Below are 17776 nucleotides of genomic sequence, written 5' to 3' on the forward strand. Positions count from 1 at the left end.
AAGTCCTCACATTGTTGCCCCTCCCAAGCACCAAGAATACGGAGCATCTCTTGCCCCAGACAGAGAGTTCCAATACACTGTGGCTAATAGTCACTGATGGACCTCTGCTCCATATGTTTATCCAATCCCCTCTTGAAGCTGGCTATGCTTTATTTAATCTTTCATGCAACACTATTGTAAATATAATATTACTTGCTAACTCTTTTTACTCTGAAGTAGGACTGATTTCAGTGATGCTTAGTCCCAAGTAAATGTGTTTAGGATTGAAGCTTTAACCCATATTAAATTCTAGTGCTAGAAAAATTCTAATACCACTCTGATTAATAGCTATCTGCTTTCTAAACTTGCATCAAACTCCAGGCTGAAATATTGCTATTGCAACAGGAGGAAAGGATATTAAAATGATGACAGCCAGTAATAGCTGACTGATACTTTTCTGACAGGGGAGATTAGATCTGTATCATCCTCAGAAATGAAATGTAAAGAATTCCAAAGCAGTTTTTCCTCTTACACTGATGGGAACTTGAACACATTAGCTTTGGAATAAACATACAACATATTAGGCATATTTTCAGTATCTGAAATAAAATCCCAACGAATTTCAATACATGCAACACATTCTGTAATAATTATTTATGCAACTTGTAAAAGTACATTTTCAAGTTTCTGAAACCATCATTTCCTCATGAGTATTCAGTAAACACAGAGGATTGCTTTAGAAAGCTATAATGAATCATCCAATCTTAATATCTTTCAATTCTGCACAGGACACAGACAAAATTAAAACCTAGTACAAATATTCTAATGTCCCAGTTCTTCTGCACCCAAGAGCAAAGCAATTGTAGCTAATAAATGTCTTCAGTAAGCAAAAAATAAACAGTTGGGATAACAGATAATGATCCTCTCAGTTGACTCAAAAATACTGCAATGGTGCCACTCTAATTGCTCACAAACATGGTGAGTGCCCTACCACAGATCACTGATAAACAGCAAGGTTTAACTAACTGGCTCCTTTAGCAATGTGGGCAATACCTGGGTATCGCAAACTTGCTGAAACAGACAACTGGTTTTAGCACTTGCAATTGAACCCATTTAGCACTTGCAAAATACACAATACTTTCAAATAACCAAGAAAATAAACAGATTAAAGATTTTTAAAATTTCAAATGTACAAAACAGATGCCTTAAGATCAGCTGTATTTCAGAACTACACTGAGAAGACTCTGAGAACTCCATTCTGCCACACTGAATCAGTGATTATCTTCTGCAGTCTCCCCCCTACCCCACAATGGATAATCCAATTTAGCAGAAAAGCATCTTTCGATCCAAACTGCTGTCAAAATGTACTATATCTACTATCTTATTTCCAACCTTTATTATAATAGCGGCAAAATGACAGTCCTTCTGATGAGTGTAGGGGAAAGATAGGACCTTATATTTGTAAAGAGGCCACTAAGGGATTATAGTGCTGCCACTGTGCATTTTGGGGAGCAGATATTCCTCTGTTTGCACTGTCTGCATGTCACAATATTTTCTAGGGAGAAAAGTAATATTCTGTTTATAAGAAAGGATATCCATCCACTATCAGTATTAAGGTAGAGCAGTTTCATCCTACATACTGGTTTCACAACAAATACTGTGCTTAAAAAATTGCTTACACTACAATTTCTTTCCTGCCTTTTCTTTCAGAATCTGGATAGAAAATAGACCCTTGTGCATGATATATTCTATGTTATTTGGATGCAGACCACTGATGTAAAAGTCCCAATAGGAATTAATTATTTGCATATGAGAGAGGCAAAAGTATATTTCATTTTTCACCGTTTCCTTATTTCTCATCGCTTATTAGAGAATGTCTAATGTGATGTATTTGGTCTTCCATAATAAAAGCAAATACCTGCAGAGCCTCCTCAGCATGTATTTATCAGTCTCATTTAGTGTTCCTGTTTTGCCTGACATCTTGCATTTTATATTATTTGAAATTATTTCAAAACTAAGAAGTGTTATTCATTCCATTAACGGAAGGGAAGACATACAAATATTTCTCCTAAAGGGAAGGAAAAAAAATTAAACCTTTAACAGAAAACAACTTTGAAACCAACTCGCCAGGACAAGAATCCTAGATTTTGGTTTGTGCACAAAGATCAATTAGATGCAACTGCATATCATATTACTATTCATAAGAAATTGTAAATGAAATCCTAAACAGAGTTAACTGCTTTTGAATGCACTGAAATCACTGGGCTTAGAAAGGTGTAAAGCTTTTTAGGATTGCCCTGTGTTTTTATCTGTGAAATCTCTCTAAGGATGGGTAATCTCATTCTAAATACTGATGAGTTGAAAGAAAAGCAAGATGCATCTACCATTAAGCTCTTTCACTTTTTCAGTACAGGAAAAATTCATGAAGAGAAACCAGAACAGCCACCACAACTATGGATACCAGCCTCCAGATGGGACATGGGGATCTCTCAGAATTACTGATCATCTTCAGACTATTGAAATCTGTTCCAATGGGGTAAATGGATGCTTTGGAAGGTGGGCTCTATGTATGGCATTGTACCCAGCTGAGATCCCTGTCCTCCCAAGGTCCCATCCCTAAATCTCTATGGGTTTCCCAATCTGAATCTGACAATCCTAGTTATAACTAAGAATGGTATCTTTATGTTGTTTTCACATTATTCCAGCAGTCCAGTTGTAACCACAATACACTACTCTAATTTTATTTTCACAATTCTGAGAGGTAGATTAGAACTTTGGTTATAACAAGTACCACAATGCTAAGAAACAGAGCGCTTACTTTCCACAAGACCAGTCTTGCTTTCTTAATGACTTCAACAACAGTCTGTTACATCCAGGGGTTCTGACATCAGCTGATTTGTTTACAAGCAATGGCTGCTCTGTATATCATATACACTCTGTCTTTTTTCCCTGTACATGGTTGCAGATGTGACCAGGCCTATTGTGTTGCCAGCCTCCAGATGGTTGCTGAAGATCTCCCACTATTATAATTGATTTCCAGGTAACAGAGATCAGTTCCCCTGGGGGAAAAAAAAACCCAGCTGCTTTGGAAGGTGGACTCCACTGAAGTCCCTCTCCTTCCCAAACCCCAACTCCCTCAGGGTCCACACCCAAAACCCACAGATATTTCCCAACCTGGAGCTAGCAACCCTATTGGGTATTATGACTCTGGATGATTCCATTCCCTTCTCCTCAAGACTATTCCTGGTTCTTAACTCCAGTCCTCACTTCATTGTGCAAATTTCTTTTTTACTAGAATGTTGCTTTGACTAGATGGTTCAGATCATTTGCCTGGTTAAGTCTTTCCTTATGGTAAATTCTGTTGTTTCTCTTCTTCAGTTGCAATAATGTGTTTCAATTATTATTACTTAATCTACAGTCTTTGCCCTGATCTAGCTTGATTTCATCAGATCTCAGAAGCTATGCATGGTTAGTACTTAGATGGGAGACCTCCAAGGAAGCCTAGAGTTGCTACACAGAGACAGGTAGTGGCAAACCAGCTCTATGTGTCTCTTGCCTTGAAAACTCAGTAAGTCAAATACAACTCAACAGCACTCTCTAGGGTTTCCCCACTCAGATATGTCATAAAAGAGGGGGGTCACATTATCATCATCATCTAGACTTACTGAATAGCCCAATTATTATTACTTAATAATCGCTTTGGGCAATGTACATCAAGTTAGGTAATACATAATTTAAAAACAACATAACAATACAGATTAAAACAGTAAAACACTAACAATTTCAGAAATCTTGATAGCACTCAAAGTGTTATTTTTCCAGACAGTCAGAGCAGTGCATATTGGAGAGGTGGGGAGAGGGAAGAACTTCTGGCGGGGATGGGAAAAAAGGAAGGTGGCAGCCATTGTTGTCCTCAATCGAAAGTCTGGAGGAATGTCTCTGCCTTACAAGCCCTATGGAATTGCAAAAGGTCCCACAGAGCTCAGATGTCATCTGGCAGAGAATTCTACCAAGTTGGAGCCAGGGCAGAGAAGGCCCTGGCTCTTGTTGAGGACAGCCAGACCTCTTTAGGGAAAAGGATCACCTGTAGGTTACTGCTAGCAGAATGCAATTTTACAGTCACATTCAAGTTACAGTTATGTCCATTTTTGAGGGGAGGGGGAGTATAACTTTTTTTTTAGAGAGGATGTTCTTAAATTCAGGCTCCATTTACAGTTGCCAGCATTCATGTGGCAGCTGGAGATCTCCTGGGATTACAGCTAACCTCCAGATGACAGATATTAGTTCTGCTGGAGAAAATCGTTACTTAGAGGGTGATTCTATGGCATTGCATTCCCAATGAAGTCCCTCCCTTTCCCAAACCCCACCATCCCAGGTTCCACCTCTAAAATATACAAGTATTTCCCTACCCAGAGTTGGCAATCCTAGTTCCCCTGGAGAAAATGGCCACTTTAAAAGGTGGGTCTCTATGGCATCACACCCCATTGAAGGCCCTCCTCTCCCCAAACCCTGTCCTCCTCAGGCTCCACCCCCAAATTTCCAGGAATTTCACAGCCCTGGAACTGGAAACCCTAGCTTCACTTCTTTTAAAGCAAAAATAGTATTTACTATAATGATCCTGCCTTGAATAGATGAAGTAGCACCATTGTGATTTTACCTGATAGTTTTACTATTTTATTGTTTTAATATTGTTTATTTTATGTTGTTAGCCACCTTGAGTCTTCATAGAATGGGCAGGATATAAATCTAACATAATAAATAATAATAATAAGCAACAAAAGTTGTGTAACAGTCTTGATTCTATAACATTATGTCCTATGTGGTATAACAAAAGTGTAAGTACTCTCTTAGAATCAAGTATTCAAGATTAATCCAGACAACAGTTACCCAAAATCTAAACAAATATGATCCAGTCATCCTAATCCAGGGGTGACCAAACTGCAGCTCAGGATATGCAGCACATATTGTGTGGCTCTCAAAACCACCAACACCTGTCAACTGGCTTGGAGAAGGCATTTATCTCTTTAAATCACTTATCCAAGCCAAGTCAGCTGGCAGCTTGAAGAATGCATTTAAAGTTAAAGTTGCTTTCTTTCCACCTCTCTCTCCCTCCCTCCCTCCCTTCCTTCCTTCCTTCCTTCCTTCCTTCCTTCCTTCCTTCCTTCCTTCCTTCCTTCCTTCCTTCCTTCCTTCCTTCCTTCCTTCCGTCTTGCAGCTCTCAAGCATCTGATGTTTATTCTATGTGGCTCTTACGTTAAGCAGGTTTGGCCAGCTTTGGCCTAGTCCTATGATCAGTTCAGATCAAAATAATACAACAGGAAAATTACATAAGACTGAATCTTAGTCTTAAGAATCAAATATTCTACTTGTGCTTAATGCAGAGAATTCTTGCAAAGTATTAGTTGCATGCCCATTAATGTGACCTTTCATATGACAGCAAAGCTGCCTAACTGCATCGTATTTTCATTTTTGATAAATAATAAATGAAACATCAAACAAAATACATTTGGGAGACATCACTTCATTTTACTCATCTTCTTTGTGTCTTCCATACCAGCTCATCAAGAAGTTAACACACAACCATTAATGCTAACAATTGTGTTATACAGCAATATCTGTTACTGTCTTGACATTTCATCAATACCACCCACAATACTCCTTACCACAATTCTATTATTTAACCTACTATAAAACAAGAGTCAGTGCATTAAGCAATTGCTGAGCGTCAGAATGGCAGCCTTTCCAATTTCCTACCTGTTTTGTGCATGTCTACGTGTCCAACATTGCTAATTTGCCAAGAGGCCTACTGAAGGGAGACTGCATTTAATTTACAGCCTCCAGTGCCACAGTGTGTATGTCCAGCTGTGTATAATTTACACCAAGTTCTACTGCTTCAGAACTCCAGAGGATATTGTAAGCATCACCTCTTCCAAGGAAGGTAAACAAGAATTGTTAAAATGTAAATCCAGCTATACCATATCAGGTGAATTTGTCCAACAATGCATTCCTGACTCAAAACCACCTGTTCTCCAGAAGAACATGTATTTTGTGAAGAGTCAGAGTTCAACAGGAATGGGAAACTTTGGGCCAGGGAAGGTTCCTGTATAATTCAGAGGCATATAGATGATATTACAAATAAAGACACCCTAGACGTTTCAGTTACATTTAGAGCTAGCTAGTCAAAATCCCCTTGCAGTTCATTCATGTCAAGCCAAACTACGGTTTGTTCTTTCACTCAAAGCAAGCAGGGAGAAATTTATACCGTATATATATATATATATATATATATATATATATATATATATATATATATATATATATATATATATATAAATTGTTCCAATTCTGTCTTTCCAGCTGCATTCTCTCAGGCTGGTTCTGCCATATCAAGCTTGACCCCCATATACAACCTTAGCTTACATTCTTACTACTACAGTTATTACTGAACAGGTGTCAGTAGCGTGCCAGATGTTGCATTTCTTAATTATGAATTATCATGCAAATAAAGAATTTGTTTTAAAATTAGATATTCTAAGCTGAACAATCAAAAACTTTAGCCTATGGCAATTTTCTCGTGTTATGAGATTGCTTGTGCAAAAAAGAAACAAAAAGTAATTTGTTACATTTGCTATTTTCATAGCTTGTTGAGATATTCAGAAGTGAACTAGGGAGGGGAAGGGGAAAAGGTATAAACTGGCTCTACATGACATTTCTATCTTTTTCATGCAAGGTTCTTCTGCTCCAGCTCTGCTGCCACCAAAAGTACAGAACAACTCTCAACTGAAGAAAAGAGGCGAAAAGTAGGGTTTCTAACTTGGAGCTGGGAAATTCCTGGACATTTGGGGGCTTAACTAGGATGAGTGGAGTTTGAGAAGAGAAGCTTAGCAGATATGTGATACTACAAGCTGCCATTTTTTCCCCCAGGGGAACTAATCTCTGTAGTCTGGAGATAAATTGTAATTCTTGGAGGCTGGCAGCCCTAGAGGTAAGGAAACCCTTAAATTATCAGTGTATTTTTCCCTCCGTATTGTCATATAAACCATATAATACTGAGTACCATTTTTAAACCTGTACCAGTCAAAAACTGCCTCTCTACTGTACCCCTTCACTCTTCAGAAAACTCTTGTTGCTTTCATCAGTTCCAAAGTATTGACCTTCAGGGCAGAAAACATGCTTTCAAATCATTTTTACCACACGAAGAGGGGAGCCACATATTTCCTATATATTATTGGACAAGGATATTCAGAAGGTCAGTGATTAAAAATGTACAGTATTTAATGTCTGACTGTCTTCATCCTAAATTTCTACTTTTATTTTTGTTAATTCAAATATTTTAAACCCACCTTTCTCCCAGTGACTCATGAGACAAGGCAAGTAACAAAAATAATTATAACATGCTAAAACTACAGCATTTCTCCCAGAAGAGGTAGCTACTTCCTACATATGAGGTAGCCACTATGAAAGCCCAGGATATTGCAGAATGCACCCTAGACAACGGACGCACAGACCATAGTAGATCATGCTGGAAGAAGCAAACACACAGGAAGAGGCAATCCTTCAAGGTTATTTCAAAGGCCATTTTATTTCTATGTTGTAGATCAGAGTACCACTAAATAAATGATGGAGTCAGCAAACCATGGCAACACTCAGTGACCACAGAGTGAATTAACATAGTGAGCAAAGTGTGTAGGCTAAAAATCAACCTTGATCCTTTGCCCAGAAAAATCAACCACAGTGGAATACCAGCTTCCCGTAAGCTATCTCATAAACGATCTCATCATTTTATATCCATTATATCAAAAAGTCTCTCCTAGATCACAGTTGTCAAGCATGTTTCAGTGCAGCACACCTATTTTCCACATGCTTAGTACTGAGTATTGGCACAGTTTACAAACATTGTTTTCTTTACCCATGCATGTCTCCTCTTGAGATCTCGTGGAGGAACAGTCCATGAAAGCTTATGCCACTGTAAGGTGGCTTGTCATTTAATGTGCAACAGGAAACTTTGGGTTGCTTTGCTATTATAGACATGCACAGTTATCCCTCAAGACATCATCACCACAAAAGGAAAACAAAGTTCTGACTAGATGGACCAGGCTACTCTATTGCACCAGATCTCAGAAGCTAAACAAGGTCAACCCTGGTTAGAATTTGGATGAGAGAGTACCAACCAGGGTTGTCATACAAAGGCAGGCAATTCTGAACATGTTTTGCCTTGAAAACCCTATGGTGTTGCCATAAGTCAGCTGCAACTTGACAACACTTTCCATCACCACTAAAAGCAGAATAAACCCATTGCATTGCCACAGTTTTAACCTTGTTATCTTAAGGAGCTTATAACATATTGAAGTTATCCAGATCAATGCTATGTTTTTAAAAGTAAACTGCCATTAACTATGAGGAAAGGTGGAGCATAAATGTTTCAATGAAGAAAGAAATAAGGAAAGACAGAATTGAGTATTTGGTAAAGCAGATGGCAATTATAACTCATACATGCAATTCAATTTTGAATATAGCACATGAAAACTTAAATAAGTTCACTCCACCTAAGAACTAATCTGAACATATGCATTTATTGTAGTAAATCAGGTCTTTAGTCTATCTTGCCTTGTGGCATCTATTCTGAATAGTATCGATTCCTCAGGGTCTCAGGCACAGGATTTCCCAGTCTAGACATAGACATGTAAAGAACTGAAACTGAGATCTTCTGGAGCAACATGTGTGCTAACTACTGATCTATTATGCCTTCCTGACCTTAACCACTTTGACTCACTGGAAACCCATATGTGAAAGCATTACTCAGAATCAATCACACGGCCACTGTAAAATAGGATATAGGTTATAAAATCATGCCTTATGAATGTTTTCATGTCAGATACTCCTAATGTAACAAATATGTAGTTTCATACTTGTCTAATTTCGTCTCACTACTCTATTTTCCATTACATTACTCCATTTTCCACTTACTCTCTAAATTACACTCCAGTATGGCCCTCTTATACAATTACCAAAAATTCAACAAAATAGTTCCATTCTTTCTTTAAACAAAAATCATTTTAATAATGAATGATAGTGCATTTTTCTCTTCCCTCAGCCTAGTCATTTAAGGAGTCCATTGTGATACTTTTCATAATGTGTTTCTAATGAGAGTTTCATTAATCTTCAAAGCTTTAAACTTTCAGCAACTCCATCAAGAAGAGTGTTCCCAAAATAACATGGGAAAGTAGCAACCAGGAAGTCCTGCCATATTTATAGAATGAAGTCATATACATTTGAGTATACTATAGGGTTGCCAGGTCCCACCTGGCCACCAGAAGGGAGTGGGAATATAGGATTGTCAGCTCCAGGTTTGGAAATTCCTGGAAATTTTGGGGTGGAGCCTGAGGAAGACAGAGACCTCAGTGGGGTGCAATGTCACAGAATACACCCTCCAAAGCAACCATTCATTCCAGAGGAACTGATATCTGTAATCTGGAGATGAGCTGTAATTCCAGAAGTTCCCTGGCCCACCTGGAGGCTGGTATCCCTAGTACACTGCAACTTGAGCAGGAAACAATATGCATTACAAAGAAAATGCACAGGTGAGCTCAGCTATGAAAACATCCATGCTTTGCTGGAAGTGAAAATGTAATATGAGTGCCAATTTCATCATCCTGTATAATTATAAAGACCAAAGGAAGGTGTGCTAGAGGAAGCATCACCAAGCATGTAAAAAGCAACATCCAATTTGGCCCTAAGAGAACATGGGATGCAAAACAAGCTCCACATTAATTTTGGCTAACTAATCAAATCTAAAGAATTTTACTGCTTAAATTTGTCAGACTTTCTTAATTTACTCTTAATTTGCTCATCTACAACAGAAGGTGTCCTACATTACAATTTGCAAGCAGGGAATCATATGTCAAGTTTTTCCCCTAAAATTCAGTCATATAAATTATTGTGTTTATATTTTCTTACATCAGATAATATGGTATGAATGAATATGAACAGTAAAATGGTTGCATAGCTGTTATTTATGGCTGACATTATAGTGGAGGTAGATCATAGGAAGTGATCAAAACCTGAAGTTTAGGGTCAAAACCTAAATCTCCATCCTTAGTATTTTAAAAGATAGAATGTTGGAATATTCATAGGGTTGGATCCAATCAGTTTTTCTCTTGGTAAAAAGGGAAAGAGACAGTCCACTTTCATTACCAAAGGTATGTTTGGAATCATGGGATCTGTGTGCAGAAACAACACGTACAACAGGGGCTGGAGTAAGAAGGGAAATTAGGTGAGATTGTGTGGAAAAGCTGCCTAGAACCCACTGATAAATCCATTCTGAAAATATTTCTTCTCTCCATTTCACCTGTATCCGCCTTATAGGGATGTGCATTCAGAGGCTTCTACTCTAAATATATATCTGTTGGAATTACCTGGTCTGACATTAATTCTGTTGTGTTTATTCTTTCTGTATGCATTTTGAGGTTTCTGGCTAGTGGTTATTCTTGTATGTGCGGCTATTGGCTTCTTTGTCCTGGAGAAAGCATGGAATATTTTCCTCCAGAGGAAACAATGGCTGGAGAAGGAGTGGCTGGTGGCATCTTGTTCAGGGACTGCAGGGACTGCAGAAATGTTCAGGGACTGCAGAAATGGACCCATAGATCCAGTTCACTTGTAACTTATTTAGTAGATAGGCAATACTAGATTCTTAGTGATTTTAGTGCCATTTGCTTGAAAAACAGCCACTCTACATACACACCCAGGCCTCAGATTCAGCGGGAGTTCACAGGAACACAGCTCCTGAACCTTTCTGACAGTTCCACATCCTTCCCATCCTGCCCATTGAATAGTAGGTGCAGCTGCATAACAATCCCTGGATGAACTCCACCACCTATTCTTCTACAAAATGACCCCTGCACACACCCATAGTCCCCCTAGGGAATAATGATCATAAAATCAGGATTCTGAAACAAAATAGGAATCCAAATTCCAAAATGGTATTGACAACCTGAATAATCTGTAATACTGGTTTAGATGCCCTTTTCAAAATCTCAATCTGAAAAGTTTGACTTCTTTAAAGTGCACTTCCTTACTGTCTACTACTGTTCCAATCTTTAGGTTCCAAGTCTTAATACTGATATTATTTTTTCATTAATGGAGATGCAAATCAAGAGCAAAACTCTGTACATTTGGGAAGGAAGAACCCTTTCCATCAATTTGTTAGAAGAATAATTACATTTTGGTCTTGTTCATGATTTTTCCATGGAATGTACTAGAGTTAGTTTCTTTTTCTTTTTTATGAGCTATTTGCAACAATGAGCTATAGAATATGAGGTTTGCATGGGCAAGCCCAGATTCAAATTCCTGCTCAGCTGTAAAACTAGGCATGTGTCTTTGGATAAGTCCTATTTCTTACTCTAAAATGACTCACTAGTTTGTTGTGAGAATAAAATGAATTATATAAGTCCAAAAATGCAAAAGCACTTTGTACACTGAAGACTGCCACTGCTGCTACTTCAAGACATAAACGGTGGCATCATTTTATTTTGCAAACACAACCCTTCTGCACACCATTTTCTCCAGCTGATATTTTCCCTCTTTGTTTTTCTTCCTCACCTTCATGTTCTGAGCGGGCCTTCACTATCTATTATTTCCAGGAATCCTGCCAATGAAATCTCATTTCTATCAGACAACAAGCATTTTTTCCCCTTGCAATTCAGATCAGGGGACTACTAAAGCAAATAGAATGAGGCCCATTAAAAGGTGAGAGAGCTGAATACATAACCCTGTCAGATATGGGGATCAAAATGGCTCATAATATAAATGCTTTACAAACAGAGCATGAGTTCACCTGAGCAGCAGCTGCAATGGAGAAAAGCTTCAGGTTGAACAGAAAACTCCCACGATTGATCTGAATGTCTCAATACCCTCTTTTGTGTTTATGTTCTGGATTTGTAATATTCCTTTTTCTTCCCTAGGTTCTCAGGTAAGTGTACCTTTTACTAAAGTGCATGCATTAGCAATGAACTTTGGTCACATGAAAGATTCATCTCGCTCCTTTTGTCCTTGTGACAGGCCATCAAAAGGCAGAATGACAGGAACATGCATGGAGCTGAAAGAAAGATGCTCTCCCACCCACGTGGATGTGTTCCACACAGTGGGTGGTTCAGGCCATCAGACAACAGTCCTTCTCTTCTCAAGGCCAAGTAGCAGCTGTACTGAGAGCCTGTCAAAAACAGCAGTACACATTTCCCTGCTACCATGTCAGAAAAGGCTGCTGGTGATGTACATACACACACAGGGAAAGAGAGACAGACACAAAGAGAAAGAGGTACAGAGTTAAATGATAACTTTGTTTGAAGAATGCATCCAAGCAGCTTTTCCTTCTGAATCACAGTGAAGATGATGTTGATGAACTTCAGCATATTTTAAGACAGTCACATTTGACAAACACTTCATCACTTTTTTGTGCGTGACAAATAGATTTTTAAATAACACTGAATTTATCAACTAGGTTGAAGTAAGCATCTGTGAAGCAAACTAAGTTAAGCTATAGTCAGTTAAGATGCCAGCAGATTTTTTTTACAAAAAAAGCATACACAAAAAGATGCTTTCATTATTCCCTTTGTATAATTGACATTCTAATTGCAGATATCTAATTTATTGTCATTATTTGCAAAGAATTACCTTCACCATTCTCATGTCTGAAATTGTCATATTCTGTCTAGTTCAGAACATGGATTTAAAGTTAACAGTATATACATACAGTGCCTTTAAGTATTAAAGAAATGTGCCTTTAAGCATTAAAGAAATGCTTCAAATTTACTACAGGAATAAATATGACAGGAAGAAGTTCCTGTATAGTTATGATAGAAATGGAATTACATTTACATGCCCCCCATTGTTAAGATGAAAGAATATTACATTTTTACTGCATCTGAATAGTGTTATTTTGGTTGATGTAACATCACTTTTGCTTATGTTGATTATTGGTAATTCAGTAATATGCATCTTCTTTATATTGTATGGATATTTCATAATTCTAACTAATATACAATACTATAAGAGGACCAAGACTGCTACATAATTGCTATTGAAAATAATTTTATAGAAGAAAGAAAGAAAGAAAGAAAGAAAGAAAGAAAGAAAGAAAGAAAGAAAGAAAGAAAGAAAGAAAGAAAGAAAGAAAGAAAGAAAGAAAGACCAGACGAAATCAAACTGCATGATGTAATCAACTATATCCTTTGATAAACCAGAATCCTTCTGTCATATCAGCATTAAGGAAATAATGTAATCTTATTATATACTTATTAAGTATTAGGTAATTATATTCACATTGTGTTTGGAATATACAGGAAACATTTTTGGCCTTCCATTAATCTGACTTTCTAATCCGCAATGAACTCCATATTGCACTGGTCCCACAATTTCTAAAAGATGAAGCAGTCTGAGAGATTTTCATTTGACACTTCTGCCAACCACTTTGCCCTTTTGCCCTTTTCACACCAGACCATCTCAATAAAGCAAAATTCTTCATTTTTAGGAACCCTTTCCTTCTTTTCGTAATGATAATTTCAAATATATTCTTTCTTCTAGTCATTTTTTTAAAATTAAAAACATACTTCTACTAGGAAAAAACAGGAAGGTGCCTTAGATAAAAAGGACAGAATCCTCCCCCCCCCCACTCCATAAAGCCAGAGCTCAAAAGCAAAATCAGTCTGTGCCCCTGGTTATTAAACTAGCAGACCCGATACACTTTAAGCCAAAACACGATCTTTCTCATACAGCTGAAACCCAAAGCTTCATTTTTCATCTGTTAACACATCCTTTGACATCACTGCTTCATTTTGTCTCAAAAACTGCCAAATCCTGTGCTTACTGAAATTCTCAGTCCCATATATATAAACTTTGAGATCTCATAAACCTTTCTGTTCTTTAAGACCCAGTAAATGGATAGGAGAGAAGGCCTGGATGAGTATCCCTCCGATCTGTAAAACAATCCTGCTCTTGTAATTTGCAAAACAGAAGCACAATGGGGTCTTTTAAGATAGGGAGAGAAGTACATGGAAATAAACCCATTCAAGCAATTGACCAAACCTCCCCCCAAAATAAATAAAATACATATCATTAAGAAGTGTCCACACTACCACCTTGTGGAATCTTCTCGTAAGAACAGCACCTGCTTGATTCAAGCCCCCCAAAAGTTATTTTTTTTCTGCCTTTATTTAGTATAAAAATTAGCACAGCACCAGGGCAAATAAAGGTTGTCTGGCTATTCCTCCCCTCTGAAAGCAGAATTCAACCTAGGCCAGCAGCAGAGAGACAATTAATCTGACTTTATCCCCCTCCTCTTTCCTGGAAATAACTGCCCTAACCCTGCACAGTGAAGACAGTAATTAACAACTTGATGAAGGTAACCACTTCCCAGTGGATTCCTGTGTTCAAAATATCCTTCCAGCAAAATGAAAACAGGAAACCACAATGGGCAAATACCCAGTAACCAGAATATCAGTTGCAGAAACTGAAGCTAACAAAAGAGAAACTGGTTCTTTTCAAGTCAGGGTACCTTCTTAGAAGACACAAATAGCCTGAGGCGGGCATTCAGATCTAGGATTTTCCGGTTTTGAGGCCGGGTTAAGTTACAAAATGCCCATCAAACAGGGCCACTAACTGTTGCTGTGAGGGGGGTGGCTCCCTCCGGGCTGGTGGCTTCATTTCACTTTACCCTTGGGCTGTAACTGCAGCGGTGGCAGTTGTTAACACCTGGCAAATGGCTTGGGAGGATAAAACTGGGGAACTGAAAAGCTAACTTCGCCTGGGGAAAATAAATACACGGTTGCAGATAGAAGCATGAAAGTTGACCATTGAAGCAAGGTGCAGAGAACCTTTAGAAATGCTCCCAAACTAACAAGGGTACAGGGAGCAGTAAATAATTAACCTGCTTTGCTGTACATAGGGTGGTGAAATTGACGCTCAGTGCCAAGGCATGTGGAGGAGAGACCTGTCTGCATCAGGGACTTCCAAGTGTCTGCAGTGGGAAGATGGGGAGCCGGGCAGAGGGAGCTCTCCCCCCACCCCCCGCACACATTAGGATCTTCCTTTCCTGCAGTCTTCAGAATCAGCGAGGTCCCACAAACTGAGGTGGGGGGAGGAGTAGCAGTTTAGAAAAAAGGTATGGGAAGAAAGCATGGTAACAAGTTAGCAGCCCATTTCCATGACCCCCTTCATGGGTGGCTGCAGAAGGGACAGATCGTCATTCACAGCGCCCTGCAGAGTGAAGGGGGGGGGTGTTACAAGAAAATGAAGGCAGCTGCAGTGCAGAGAAGGAGGGGGCAGAAATAAAAGAGCGCAGGCGGTCCCAGGATGCTGGGCATTTAGGCAAGGGGGGGAATGGATTCTCCAGAAACAGTTCTAGGTTTCTTAACTTTCCATTGAAAAGTCAAGAGTTGCTCGCCTTTTAATAAAGCGTTTCAGGCAGTGGAGTGAGGTGGCAGCTTTTCTGTCCAGGAAGATACGGAGATTTCTTGAAATCCCCCTCCCCGTATGCATATAGAGAGGATCCCGCAATCCTTCCCCCCCCCCCCCGTCCTACCTCCTCCTTAGCAGGGGAGACTATTTGTTTCCCTCCCCCCCTCTTTTTTTTTACACCAAAGAAACAAACAATGAAGAAAGGGGGGGGGGGAGTGAGGGAAGAGAACCCACTCGAACGCCAGTCTGAAAATCAATCACGTGTATTATCCCATGCATCAAACGAGGGTTGGGGCTGGGGGGGAGGGGGAGAGGCAGGCAGCTTCCACCAACCGAGGAAGGAAAGGACTAGTTGAAAGCTCCAGAAGAGGTCTAAATCTCTACCTACGAAACCATCCCTCCTAAGGAGGCGGCGGACGGAAAGACCACAGCCTAGCGCGCCCGGTTTGCAACTCTCCTAGGACCCCCACCACCCCCACCGGCAGTAAGCAAAGTGCACGAAGGTGCTTCCTTGCACAATCCTGGTTTTGCAGAAAACTGTAGCATTGCCCTGTCTTTCCCTGTACTGCAGAGATTTCCCTCCTCTTCTCCCTCTCCGCTACACTCTTGTGTTTATTTGCCTGTAAAGCAAGAGCTACTTTGTAAACATCTCACACAGAGCCCCAGAGCCTTTCTAAAGAGCTGACTGCAGCAAAGGGCCCCCCATCAGTTAATAAGAGTGGTCCGGGGAATGAGGCGCAGGGTGGGTGGGGGGAGAGGCATATATGACATGGAGATCATCTATAATGGTGGAAGAAAAAAAGAAAGAAGAGACACATATCTCTCTCTCCCCCCCACTTCCCTCTGTAAAAGGGTGGCAAAGCAAAATAAAAGGGAAAGGGGGGGGGGGAAGCGCAGAGATGACTGCAGCAAACCAGTTCCTCTCTAGAGTATTAGCGGCAAACGGAGGGGAGAAAAATTAATAAGGACGGACCTCTGTATGTACCTACCTTTACTGAGAGAGAAGAAATGCAGCTGCTCGGTGATCCCTTTTCAGCCTGTTTCTTCCAGTCGAATCGTAGCAGAATATCACAGAACACTTTACCAGAATCCAGCTTCTCTTCTTCCCCCCACCCCTCCTTTTGCGAAATCCAACACGATTTTTCTCGTCCAAAGGAATGCAACAGCCCTCCAAAGAAGGAGGAAAAGCGAACAAACAAGGAACAAAACCCGCCAGCGACGCTAGGTCGGAAAGAATCCGGTGCTTTCTGTAGTAAATGACCTACATTCAAGAGGAAAATTCATTACAATCAGTGCAAGAAGACTTGGATCTGTGAGTAAGAGCTCTGATTGCCTATGCAGGGAGACAGCGACAGGGAGAGGAGACTGATCGGCAAGAAAAAGGGAGATTGAAGAGGGAGAGGGGTCCAGGCTGTACCAGTCTCTCTCCTACTGCTATTGGACCAAACTGAATGAAATTTACAAAGCCAGCAGCCAATAGATCTCTGCAGTCGTCCCCATCACTACAGAAACCATATCTACATCTACAACCTAATGCAAAGAGCATCTAATCCTAGTGCAAACCAGCTGTAACAGAATTATCAAGGGTGTCTGAATGGTTGAACAGGTGGGCATTTAACACATGTAGATTTTTTTTAAAGGTATAAAAGAACACCCAGTAGTCCCTTCCTTCTTTCTATTCTAGCATCATACTCAACACACTCTGTTAACTCTTTAATCTCAGGTCTCCTAAAATGGTGTTTCCAGTACCAGTAATGCATATTCGCATGAGACTAACAACCTTCTCCAAATAATGACAAAAACGGTTGGACCCAGTGGCACGATTGCAGAATACACTGCTGCTATGCACATAAGCACCCCTTGGATGGGAAGGATTACAAAATTATCACACAAACACACACCACTGGACTCTATTTACAAACAGACACCATCTAAACCCTTAAATCTAGCTGCCGCCAAGGGCCATAAATATCAATTACAGCAAAATAATTACTCTGGTTAGCTCTCTTCATGTTGCTGGAAGCCCTAAAATCATTCCCAGCTCTTGAAATTCCCTTCAGACATATATTAACCAGTATGGCTGTTAAGAGAATGATTGTATACACAATGAGTTGCTGTGACATGTGAAATGCTTGGGGTGTTTGTGCCTAGCATGATTGTTAATCATGACATCACAGCAACTCACATGGGAGCTTTAGATACTCTCTCTTAGTGATGTGGGAGCAACCATCAGCAACATAGGAGTAGCTATGCTACTAAATATGCACTGTAATATACAGGATTTTTTGTAGAAAAAACCCAGCTGGAACTCATTTGCATATTAGGTCACACCCTCTGATCTCACCAT

The 17776-nt window shown here is 39.6% G+C and overlaps 1 protein-coding gene across 2 annotated transcripts in view; it reads right to left on the bottom strand.

Moving 5' to 3' along the window:
• NLGN4X (neuroligin 4 X-linked) overlaps nucleotides 1-16524 on the bottom strand; it is a 293209-nt gene extending 276685 nt beyond the window's left edge. Inside the window, exon 1 of one of the 2 annotated variants that reach the window (XM_060233923.1) lies at nucleotides 16419-16524. The gene's annotated coding sequence lies outside the window, so the exon portion shown is untranslated. Of the gene's footprint in view, nucleotides 1-16414 lie in introns of both variants that reach the window. The other variant, XM_060233922.1, reaches the window with a different exon arrangement.
• Nucleotides 16525-17776: the final 1252 nt, after the last annotated feature.

Source organism: Heteronotia binoei, chromosome 3 (genome assembly GCF_032191835.1).
Source record: "Heteronotia binoei isolate CCM8104 ecotype False Entrance Well chromosome 3, APGP_CSIRO_Hbin_v1, whole genome shotgun sequence".
NCBI lineage: Eukaryota > Metazoa > Chordata > Lepidosauria > Squamata > Gekkonidae > Heteronotia > Heteronotia binoei.